This window comes from Stegostoma tigrinum, chromosome 45, assembly GCF_030684315.1.
Source record: "Stegostoma tigrinum isolate sSteTig4 chromosome 45, sSteTig4.hap1, whole genome shotgun sequence".
NCBI lineage: Eukaryota > Metazoa > Chordata > Chondrichthyes > Orectolobiformes > Stegostomatidae > Stegostoma > Stegostoma tigrinum.
The window spans coordinates 9,269,164-9,281,254 of record NC_081398.1 but is presented as its reverse complement, the minus strand read 5'-3'; the positions used below and the strand labels follow the sequence as shown (position 1 = coordinate 9,281,254).

General features: G+C 50.1%; 1 protein-coding gene across 1 annotated transcript in view; it reads right to left on the bottom strand.

The window, feature by feature from the left end:
* Positions 1-9,558, bottom strand: part of LOC125448740 (polyamine-transporting ATPase 13A3-like) — a 63,429-nt gene extending 53,871 nt beyond the window's left edge. The window contains exon 1 of the mRNA XM_059642549.1: positions 9,300-9,558. The gene's annotated coding sequence lies outside the window, so the exon portion shown is untranslated. The remainder of the gene's footprint in view (positions 1-9,299) is intronic.
* Between the last annotated feature and the right edge of the window lie 2,533 nt (positions 9,559-12,091).

Genomic DNA, 12,091 nt, shown 5'->3' with positions numbered 1-12,091 from the left:
AATTCCCTGGCAAATGCTGAGATAGTAAGAACTGCCGATGCTGGAGTCAGCAATAACACAGCAGGCCAGACAGCATCAGAGGAGCAGGAAAGCTGACGTTTCGGGTCAGGACCCTTCCCTGAAACGTCAGCCCTCCTGCTCCTCTGATGCTGCCTGGCCTGCAGTGTTATCCCAGCCCCACACTATGTTGTGCCAGCCAAACACCTCTCCCCAAGGCAGCCATTGGTGTCATGGCCGATGGACTCAAACAGCGTAGTGAGCTGATGGACCATGAGACCTCACAGGCCAGGAAAAAGTACTGCTGGTGATCAAAAGTTTGAGACATGCGAACCATGATACCTCTGCAGGCTCAGAGGCGGAAGTTGAGTGGCTCTGACAGCCTGGGCTGGGGCTAAGTGGAGTGAACTTTAATGAGGATTAATGAAACCCCAGCTTATTCATTTTATCTCAACAGCTCCAGCTCATGCTCCACAGACTCCTCCTCCACCAGGTCAGCAAGTCCAGACCCCACACCCATCACCGATTTTACCGGCTTCAACTTTTATGGGTCAGAGCCTGGGTGGTTTATTTAATTGTAGTGTGGGGGATGGGGGGGGAGGGAAGGAGGAGAAGGAGGGGACAGACAGGCAGCAGGCAGAGACAGAACTACAGCGTCAGAGAGGGGTGACATTAACAGCTTACACAACAGCCAAGCAAGGCAGTTTTTGTACCATTCTCAGTGTGGTTCCCCCAGCACAGGGTGCTGTCCTCGAATGCGCATTACGGGCTGCCACACTTGCAAGATACTTTTGACCCATTCTGTGGATGTCTGGCAGGAGGGACTACAGGAAGTGGAACGCTCTCTCTCTCAGACACACACACAGGCACACAGAACTGAAATGGATGTCAGATTTCCCTGCTTACACTAAGACAGTTGCCAACAGGAGCAGATATCACCCAAACTTCGCCTGTGAGACGTAAGTCACATATAGGAAGCTGCTGCCCTCTGAGACCTCAGCACAGTCAGGGGCAAGCTCTTAAGTGTTCACCATTATCTAAATGGTCTGGGTCAAAGCAAGAAACATAGAGGACTGCTGAACTGAAACAGATTGATTCGAGGGGTTCAAAAGACTTGGAATTGGTCAACTGAGGCGGGCGTAAGCACGAGGGAGGCACGAAAGCTCGGGGCAGCCTCCACACAGCCCAAGGAGTAATGGTCACAACCTAAGGTCTGTGGCCATAAAGTGTTTTAGCATTGGAAACTGCAATAGAAGCTCTCAGGGCTAATGCCTGAGGCTAATTGTCTTTAGGGACCTCAAAGCGCTACTTGTTCTCGAGCAAATCTTAATTTTATTTCACATTCTGCACTGTCCAATTTAAAATATTTTGGAATGTACTTAGCAAATTTCATGACAAAAGTACATTTTTGTAAATAAAGAATCCTAGCACACTGTCATTGATACTGCTGCTCGCAGCCTACAAAGAAGTAAGGGGATAAAAGGTAGATTCCAAGGAGTTTTGGAGGGGGGAGGGAGAAAGATAGAGACAAGTCAGACCTGTGGAGGGGATGGGAACACGAGGTCGGGTGAGGGGAATGATGCACGAACCTCAAGAAGGGAATAGAGGTTGGAATACAAGTGCAAGCTCTCTCTCGTATGGGCCTCCCTGCCTCCCTCCCTCCCTCCCACCCTTTGTTGACAGGATGCCCGTCACTAATTTGTTCACAAGGTAGAGGAGAGCTGTCTTCTTTAACAGTTACAGTCCACAGCGCCTACACAGGACTCAGCTCTGAAGACAGTTTCAACTCCCCAGTCTGCTCAGTAAGCAAGATCCCAAGACTGACGCAGTCTGGAGCAGAGTCATTCATTGTGTAAGCACAGCCGTTAACAGCGGCAGGGAGTACAGCACTGGAATCTGTCCAACAACCTGCGACTAATGATTCAACATCACACAGGCTCACTCTGATTGATGGGTCAGCTCTCGCTTTCTTTCTGTGGACGGGCTGCAACTAGTACATATCCCACTTCCCTTCCCTTTCTGAGATAATGGGAACTGCAGATGCTGAAGAATTCCAAGATAATAAAATGTGAGGCTGGATGAACACAGCAGGCCAAGCAGCATCTCAGGAGCACAAAAACTCCTGAGATGCTGCTTGGCCTGCTGTGTTCATCCAGCCTCACATTTTATTATCCCTTCCCTTTCTGTTCCTTTTCCCAGTTTTTATTCTTATTTATGCAAGGCCCCAGGCACCTTACGCAGCAGGGGTCAACATCATGTTTAAGAGTGATGAGCTGGCCTCAACAATGAGTACAGATCTCGAGAAAGAGAGATGCCTGCAGCAACTGCAGTTACAGGTGCACACACAGACAATGGCAGATGCAGCAGCCACAGAGGGGCCAAAAATACAGCCTGTTCCCTATACACTGCACCCTATAACCTAACCTCAATCACAAGGGCAGAAACAATTTCCTGATGACTGGATAATGTTCAGTACCATGTACAATTCCTCAGTTACTGAAGCAGACCCCAGCTGCATACAGCAAGATGTAGACAATATTCAGGCCTGGGTTGACAACAGGTAAGTAATATTCATGCTTAGGGATAGTAGGAACTGCCAGTGCTAGAGTCTGAGATAACAAGGTGTGGAGCTGGAGGAACACGGCAGGCCAAGCTACATCAGAGAAGCAGGAAAGCTGATGCTTCAGACCCTACTTCAGAAAGGTCCCAACCCAAAACATTTGCTTTCCTGCTCCTCTGATGCTGCCTGGCCTGCTGTGTTCATCCAGCTCCACATCTTATTATCTAATATTCATGCTTCATTTGCACAGCATGTTGGCTCAGTGGTTAGCACTGCAGCCTCACTGCGCCAGAGACACAGGTTCGTTTCCACCCTCAGGCAACTACCTGTGTGGAGTTTGCACATTCTCCCCGTGTCTGCGAGTTTCCTCCGGATGCTCCGGTTTCCCCTCCCACATTGCAAAACTGAGGTCGGTGGACTGGCCATGAAAATTGCTCAGGGTCCAGGGTTGTGCAGTTCATGTGGATCAGCCATGAGAACTGCAGGGTTACAGGGATAGGGTAGTGAGTCGTCGTACTGGATGGGATGCTCTTTGGAACATTGGTGTGGGGTCGATGGGCTGAATGGGCTGCTTCAACACTAAAGATTCTATTTTCAACAAAGAATCTAGCCAACTCTCTTGGATGTTCATTGGCCTAACCGCTACTGAATCCCTCATCATCTACATCTTGGAGATACCATTGACCAAAACTGAATTGGACTCACCATATAAAATACAGGGGCTACAAAAGCAGGTCTGAGGCTGGAAATTCTGCAACAGTAATTCATCTCCCAACTCTGCAAAATCTGCTCACCATTGACAAGGCAAAGTCAGGACTTTAATGAAATACTTCCACTCGCTTGAACAGGCACAGACAGCTCCAACAAAACTCAAAATGCTCAACACCGTCCAGGATAAAGCAGCCTGTTTGATTAGCACCACATCCATCAGCTTAAATTGAGACTCCATAAATTTTCCAAAGAAAATGCTTGCAATCTGTACAAGATGCACTGCACCAATTGACAAAGACTTCTCTGAGAGCACCTTCCAAGCCCTTGACCACTACCAAGTTGAAGGACAAGGGCAGCAAACACATGAGAACATCACCACAACCTACAAGTTTCCCTCCAAGTAACTCACCATTCTGACTGGGAAGCTTTTTTCAAATTAAAATTCACTGACAGGATATGTGCATCACTGGCTGGTCACCATTTATTACCTGTCCTAGCTGCCACTGAGAAAATGGTTGAGAGCTGCTTTCTGGAACTGTTGCAACCAATGTGCTGTAGTTTGGCCCACGATGCATTTAGGAAGGGAATTCCATGATTCTGACCCCAGCAACAGCAAAGGAACAGCGATACATTTCCACATCAGGATGGTACATGACTTGGAGGGGAGTGATTTGGAATGGTGTTCCCTGGGCTGTCCCCTCATCCTTCTAGATGGAAGTGGTTGTGGGTTTAGACGGTCCTGACTAGGGATCTTTGAATTTCTGCAGTGCATTTTACAGATGGCACACGGGTGGTGGAGGGAGTGGGCGCTTAAGCATGTGGTGTCAATCACGCTAGATGGTGTTAAGCTTCTCACCTTGTTGGTGTGCTCTCATCCAGGGCAAGTGGGAAGTATTCCATCACATGCCTGACTTGTACCTTGTAAATGGTGGACAGGTTTTGAGAGTCAAGTGTTAAGTTACTTGCTGCAGTGTTCCTAGCCTCCATTGCTGATCGGGTCAAAGTCCAGGAACTCTAACTGCACTTTGCCCTACACCATTTAAGATTGCAGCAGTTCAAAGATGCAGCTCACCACTTTTGCAATGGGCAATTTATGACATCTACAACCCATAAACAAATAAAGAAGGGACATTCCCAGTGAGGAATTGTTAGCAGCAGCTGCCAACAAACCATTTGCGTGTTTGCAAGCTAAACCCTCAGATGGAGAATGTGGGCAGATGTTCCGCATTTTAAACAAGCTGTTACGCAAGGAAAGAGGGAAAAAAAAAGGGAATCAAGAGCAAAGAAGTAGCAAAAGAATGAAAACAAAATGGGGACATGGGAAGACAGAGAGACCAGGAGAGAAAGAGATAAAGAAACAATACAAATTTCATTTTCCTAGCACCTTTCTCACCCTAGCATGTTCCAAAGTGGATACCAACCAATTCAGTACATTTGGGAGTGTGGCTGTTGATATGACGCAGGAAATGCAGACAATGTGCACACAAGCTCCCACGAAGGGGAACATACTAACAAACAGTTAATCTGCTTTCCTCTTTAAAGGTACCCTGCTGCGAAATAGAAATAGTGGGATTGTTTACATCCTAGTTGATCCTCACAGCGACAGTGTAGCTCAGCAATGGCACCAGAAGTGTCAGCTGAAGTTATTCAGGGCTCTGGAACAGGTCAATCTGACATTTAACTCTGCATAATGCTGTTCTGAACCTTTCATTAATCAACAGAAACCGCAGGTCAGATGGTGCGAGAGAGTATCTGGAACACATTTTCTGATGACAGGTTGTATTTGTAGTTTTGATGGCAACCTGTTTAAGCCAAACGAATCAAATTTACATCCAGACACTCCACAGTGAGATCAAGGGACAGGCTGAGTCCACTCTGCTCAGCTGCACCACAGCTCCCTGGTCCAGGGTACCAGTACTCCCATCTTAAATCAGGACACCCACACTAGAGACTTGGGCACATTACTCAGTCTGAGTGTCTGATGCCACCATTCACGTGAAACTTTCAAAATTACCAATGCGCTGAGGTGGGTGTGGAACATCCCACAATCAGTTTTACAGAGAAGACTGGTGAAGTGAGAGGAATTTATTCCAGTGTCCTGTCCAATATTTATCCCCTGAACATACCTCTCAAAAACACCATCTGGTTATGGTGGCAGAAGCGCTTAATGGTGTTTGCTGCTCATGGCGTTAGGCTGCCACCCTTTCTAGCTGCGACTACTTCAACACTAATCAAAAGAAAAAGCACTCCAGCAGCTGCAAGGTGCTTTAGGACCTTCAGAAATCATGGCAAGTGTCAGAGGAATTCTTTTGCCAGGGGATAAACGCAGGTTCTAATGTCCCCTTCCTCTTTGGTCTTGGTCAACATGTAGATCACTCAGCGGTTGTATCTGGGGTTAGGATGGACAGAGTGGGAGGTCATGACTTTCAAAAGGGGTGGATAATGCTGCTGAAAGGGAACCTCTTGCATGACCGCAGGTTAAAGGCAAGAAGGAGCGAGATTACCCGTGGGGCTCTTGCACAGCAACACATGAATATGTTAAGTCGAATGGCCTCCTCCTGCAGAGTAATCATGATTTCATTCTGCAACTGCGGAGATCAGAAATCAACGGTGCAAGTCGGCACCTTCAAGGGAAGGCAGATCCCCGGACAAAAAGACAAGCAGTGAGGATCAGGATCAGAAAAAAACAGTAAGCAAACCCAACATGGCCCAGCCAGCACCAGAGAGAACCATTGCAACACACCTGCTTAGTTTGGGGTGCCAATCTCCAAGGCAGCTTCAAAAGGACGCTCCAGGAGGATGCTAACTCCTGATGCCCAGCTCTCACAGCTTGCACTCTCTCAGCCTCTCAAGCTGAAAAGGAGCCGTGAGCAGACACCACACAGTCTTGTGGCACAGCACAATTACAGGAGGTCCACAAACAATGCACACAGGGCCAACCCTACACTACAATAAGGCCTTCAGGGAAAAGAAAATGCCTCTCCCTGTAACAACTTCCTTGGGAACATGCTGCCATTTCATCAATTCTCCAAAAAAAAGTGCACCTTGATTTTTGCACAAGCAAATGTATTGGTGGACGACCGTTTTTTTAGAAAATGCTTTCCGTCTGCATCACAGCGATAGTCAATTTCTCCTGACACAATTGCCTGGCCTATAACCAGTTTAATGAGAAGATAACAGTAGGAGCTCTGCTACTGCAAAAAGAATGAAAACTAAGCATTGTGCAACCATTGATTCTGTGGCACCAGAAATACCAGACAGTAGGAAAGAGGAAGGAGTTGAGCAGGACGCTTCATGAGAGGAGGTGGGGGGTGCAGTTTAAATTCCTTCTCCCCAGTCCACACTGTAGGAATCTGGAATTGGTTTTGTTTGATTTTGTGACATGAGAACGAACGGGGGACTGCTGGCAAGCTGTCTACCCCCGCAGCATCACAGCTGAAATCAAACTGTCCATCACCATCAGGGCCCACCTTCTCCCTCTCCTATAGTATTCCCTGGTACCTTCTCAACCTCGCTCTCTCAGAATTCCAGAAGCACAGCTAAGGTTTACAAGGATGTTGCTGAGGGTGGAGGGTCTGAACTATACGGAGAGGCTAGACAGGCTGAGGTTATTTTCCCTGGAGTGGCAGAGGCCGATGGTGACCTTGTAGAGGATTGTGAAATCATGAGGGGCATGGAAGGGTGAATAGCTAACATCTTTATCCCCAGGATAGGAGAGTCCTAAACTAGACGGCATAGGTTTAATGTGGATGGGGAAAAAAAATTTTAAAAAGGGGCCTAATGGGGAACTTGATCGTGCAGAGATGGAACAAGCTGCCAGAGGACGTGGAGGAGGCTGTGACGACATTTAAAAGACATCTGGATGGGTACACGATTAGGAAGTGTTTAGAGGGACATGGGCCAAAAGCTGGTAAGTGGGACTAGATTAATTTAGGATATCTAGTCGACATGGATGAGTTGGACTGGAGAGTCTGCTTCCATGCTGTACATCTCTATGGCTCTACTAATTCATTCATTATAAAATTCTACAAACAAGATATAAACCGACGATGTGCTTCAGTGACGTTTGGCTGATGCATAAGCATTGGTGCCAGGACATGGGTGGTGATGGTGACGACGGTGGTGGTGGCAGGGAACGTACCTTGCTCTTCTTTGCCATCTTTTGAGGGAACAGACAGGCAATAGGCAGCACCTCTCCCAAGAGCTGCCACTGGGTGTATCAGTGGATTATGTACTCTGGTTTCTAGAGTGTAATCCAAACCTAGGAAACTTTTCAGTCAGAGGATTTCCACACAATCAGCTTGACAATGAAAACAACACATCACAGGGGTACAACAACAGATCCAAGCAACTGTGTGACTATTAACTCACCACCACCAAACTATTCAACAGCTCACCAGATGGCAACAAGTAATTGATTGAAAATGGTTGAGAACACAAACAGAATACAGGGTAATCTTTAAGATGGAAATGTTTTGAATGCCTGACCATACACAGTGCCAGGATAGAAACTCCAGATTGCATTTTAAAAAGCAAATAAGGTAGCATTTTGAAAAATTATCTGAGGGGAGGGCACTTTAAACCAAGGCATTGCTTTGAAGAAAAGAGGTGTTTTTAGACCTCCCAGCCCAGGCAGCCAACATGAACCCTCAGCCTGCATCAGGAATGAAATGCGATCTGCACGTTGTCACAATGCAGCTTGTGAAGATCCTGCAAACTGACAGCCACACCTTCAACACCTCAAGTGACACTCAGTTGGGTACAGAGTGCTTTGGGAGATGTTCAGCCCTTTGTGACAGACACATTGCACTGGCCATTGGAACAAATGTTTTTTTTCCCCAGGACTATGCCAGAGCTCTAGACATCAGTAAATACAAGTCATGAGGAAACTTGAACCCTGCCTTGAGTGAGTCATGGATCTGATGCCCATGAAAAAATATGGGTCATTTCCTCAGGGGGTGTGGGAGTAGATCCTGCAGGATTTTTCCTGAATGAGTTGCAGACGTTTATAATCTCCGGTTAATAGCTGAAGCAGCCGTACTAAGATGCCGTAATCTCCAATCCTTCCTTCCAGCAACCCTCACATCACCTACTGCCGCTGGGACAAGGATTCTGCCAAGGAAGCTCAGGATTAACTTATCCAGGCTTTCAGCTAACTCACTTGGGAACATGATCAGTGTGGAAACAGATCACGTAAGAAAAGGAAATCCATGATTAAACCAAAGATTGTCACAAATAAGCAGACAGGACGAATGTCCGGGGCTACCTTCACTGTCCAACACCCCAAGGCAAGACTGCATTCCAGGGGAGTGGGGGGGGTTGGAATCAGTCCAGGGTGAGTGGGGGGTTGGAATCATTCCGGGGGGAGTTGCAATCAGTCCAGGGGAAGGGGGAGTGGGGGGGGTTGCAATCAGTCTGGGGGAAGGGGGAGTGGGGGATTGGAATCATTCTGGAGGAGGTGGGGGGATTGGAATCAGTCCAGGGGAGATTTGGGGGGGGGGGGCAGTTGGAATCAGTCCGGGGGGAGTGGGGGGAGTTGCAATCAGTCCGGGGGAAGGGGGAGTGGGGGACTGGAATCATTCCAGAGGTGGGGGGGGGGTTGGAATCAGTCCAGGGGAGATTTGGGGGGGGCAGTTGGAATCAGTTCGGGGGGAGTGGGGGGAGTTGCAATCAGTCCGGGGGAAGGGGGAGTTGGAATCAGTCCAGGGGAGATTGGGGGGCAGTTGGAATCAGTCCAGGGGGAGTGGGGGGGTTGCAATCAGTCCAGGGGAAGGGGGGCGTTTGGAAGGAGTCCGGTGGGGCTGTTTGGAAGGAGTCGGGGGGGGGGGGGGGAAAAGAGGGAGGCAAGTGGCCGGGGGCGGATTCAAAGAGAACGGGGCGGGGGGGAGAGAATAGAGCCCGGCAGCTGCTGGCAGCAGTAGGATGATGGAAGGAAGAACTGGGATGTGGGGATGGCGGAGTGTGAAGGAGGCGGGGGTGAGGTGAGAAGGGTATTCCCGGGCCTCAGGCCTATGCCCGTCGCCGCTCTCACCCGAATGAAGCTCCACATCACATGGCATTGAACGGCCCCACACTCGGCAACGGCGGCTCCTCTCCCTCCGGCTTCCGTCAGAGAGCCTCAGGCCTACACTCTCCGCTTCCTGGGTGTCCACGCTTTCTCGCTCCTCCGCCGACGCTGCTACCACCGTACACCCGCCGGCTTTGGGCCGTTGGTCCCCCGAACCTTCCCCCTGACACGGGAACTGCCACCTCCGTTCCGTCTACCCGCCTGCTCCCGTCCCGCCGCCTTCGTCTTCTGACACGCCCCCTCCGAGCCGACCACGCCCCCCGCGCCGACCACGCTGACTACGCCGGCCGCGCCCCGTCGTGCTGGCCACGCCCCCGAGCCACGTTTCCTCGCGGCGTGACCCAGCTCCAAGATCTCCCGACTTCTCTCGTTCAGCCCCACCTCCGCGACGTCCGCCGCGCCCCCAACCTCGCGCAGGATTTTCCCCGCCCCCTCCAGTTCTGGCTCCGCCCACAGCAGGCGCCCTTGCCTCCCAGCCGGCCCCGCTCTTCCACGTAGGCCACGCCCTCCCACGTAGGCCACACCCCTTCCTTCCACCCCGCCCCGAAAGACCAGCGCCAAGGCGAGGCCATTCAGCCCCTTCAGCCACTCCTCTATTCAAGAAGATCTGTTTATCCTCAACTCAGTATTGTCTCTTCGCCATAACCCTCACTGATTCAAAATCTCACAGCTCCAGCCTTGTATGTAGCTACGACCCAGCCTCTTCTGCCCTCTGCATTGAAGAAATCCGCAGAATCGCTACTTTCGCAGATAAAGAAATCCTCTTCACCTTTGTCCCAACTGGGCAGCCCTTTATTCTGAGCCGATGCCCTCTGGTGGTAGACTCTCCCAAAAAGCGAACCAACCCCTCCACATCTACCCTGTCATATTCCCTAAAAATCTTATATGTTTCACTAAGGTCACCTCTCATTCTTCTAAACTTCAATGAGTACAGTCCCAACCTCTTATAAGACAGCCCCTCCATCCCCAGGATCAGTCTAGTGAACCTTCTGTGAACTGCTTCCAAAGCCAGTATTTCGTTCCTTAGGTAATGGGACCACATCTGTTCACAGAATTCCATCTTGGGCCCAGCTACTGCCTTGTATATTTTTAGTGAGACCTCCTTATTTTGCCCTTCATTTGCTTTGAACTAAAGGACATTCCCTATTTCCATATGGGCTAGCATGGTGCCCCAGTGGTTAGCACTGCTGCTGCACACTACCAGGGACTTGGGTTCAATTCCACCCTCAGGTGACTATCTGTGCGGAGTTTGCACACTCTCTCTGTGTCTGTGTGGGTTTCCTCGATATGCTCTAGTTTCATCCGACAGTTCAAAGATGTACAGGTTAGATGGATTAGCCGGGGAAGTAGGATGTGGAGGGGTGCTGTTTGGAGGCTCACTATAGACTTGATGGGCTAAACGGCTTCTATCTGCACTATCAGGAATTTTTGCAGAAGGGTGGGTGGGAGGAGGTGTATTCTAGGTAGCTGTGGGAGTCGGCAGGCTTGGAATGGACATCAGTTTCTAGCTGGTTACCTGAGGTGGAGACTGAGAAGTCCAGGAAGGTGAGGGATGTGCTGGAGATGGCCCAGGTGAACTTGAGGTTGGGGTAGAAGGTGTTGGTCAAGTGGATGAACTGTTCGAGCTCCTCTGGGGAGCAAGAGGCGGCGCCGATACAGCCATCAATGTAATGGAGGAAGAGGTCTATTTCAAGCCAAACGACTCCCACAGCTACCTAGAATACACCTCCTCCCATCACCCTCCTGCAAAAATTCCATCCCCTATTCCCAATTCCTCCGCCTCCACCGCACCTGCTCCCACGATGAAGTATTCCACTCCCGCACATCCCAGATGTCCACATTCTTCAAGGACCGCAACTTTCCCCCCCGCAGCGGTCGAGAACACCCTTGACCGCGTCTCCCGCATTTCCCGCAACACATCCCTCACACCCCGCCCCCGCCACAACCGCCCTAAGAGGATCCCCCTCGTTCTCACACACCACCCTACCAACCTCCAGATACAACGCATCATCCTCCGACACTTACGCCATCTACAATCCGACCCCACCCAAGACATTTTTCCATCCCCACCCTTGTCTGCCTTCTGGAGAGACCACTCTCTCCATGACTCCCTTGTCTGCTCCACACTGCCCTCCAACCCCAACACACCCGGCATCTTCCCCTGCAACCGCAGGAAGTGCTACACTTGCCCCCACACCTCCTCCCTCACCTCCATCCCAGGCCCCAAGATGACTTTCCATATTAAGCATATGTTCACCTGCACATCTGCCAATGTGGTGTACTGCATCCATTGTACCCGGTGTGGCTTCCTCTACATTGGGGAAACCAAGCGGAGGCTTGGGGACCGCTTTGCAGAACACCTCCGCTCAGTTCGCAACAAACAACTGCACCTCCCAGTCGCGAACCATTTTAACTCCCCCTCCCATTCCTCAGACAACATGTCCATCATGGGCCTCCTGCAGTGCCATAATGATGCCACCCGAAGGTTGCAGGAACAGCAACTCATATTCCGCTTGGGAACCCTGCAGCCCAATGGTATCAATGTGGATTTCACAAGCTTCAAAATCTCCCCCTCCCCCCACTGCATCCCAAAACTGCATCCTGGGGGAAAGTTGCGGTTCTTGAAGAATGTGGACATCTGGGATGTGCGGGAGTGGAATGCCTCATCGTGGGAGCAGGTGCGGCGGAGGCGGAGAAATTGGGAATAGGGGATGGAACTTTTGCAGGAGGGTGGATGGGAGGAGGTGTATTCTAGG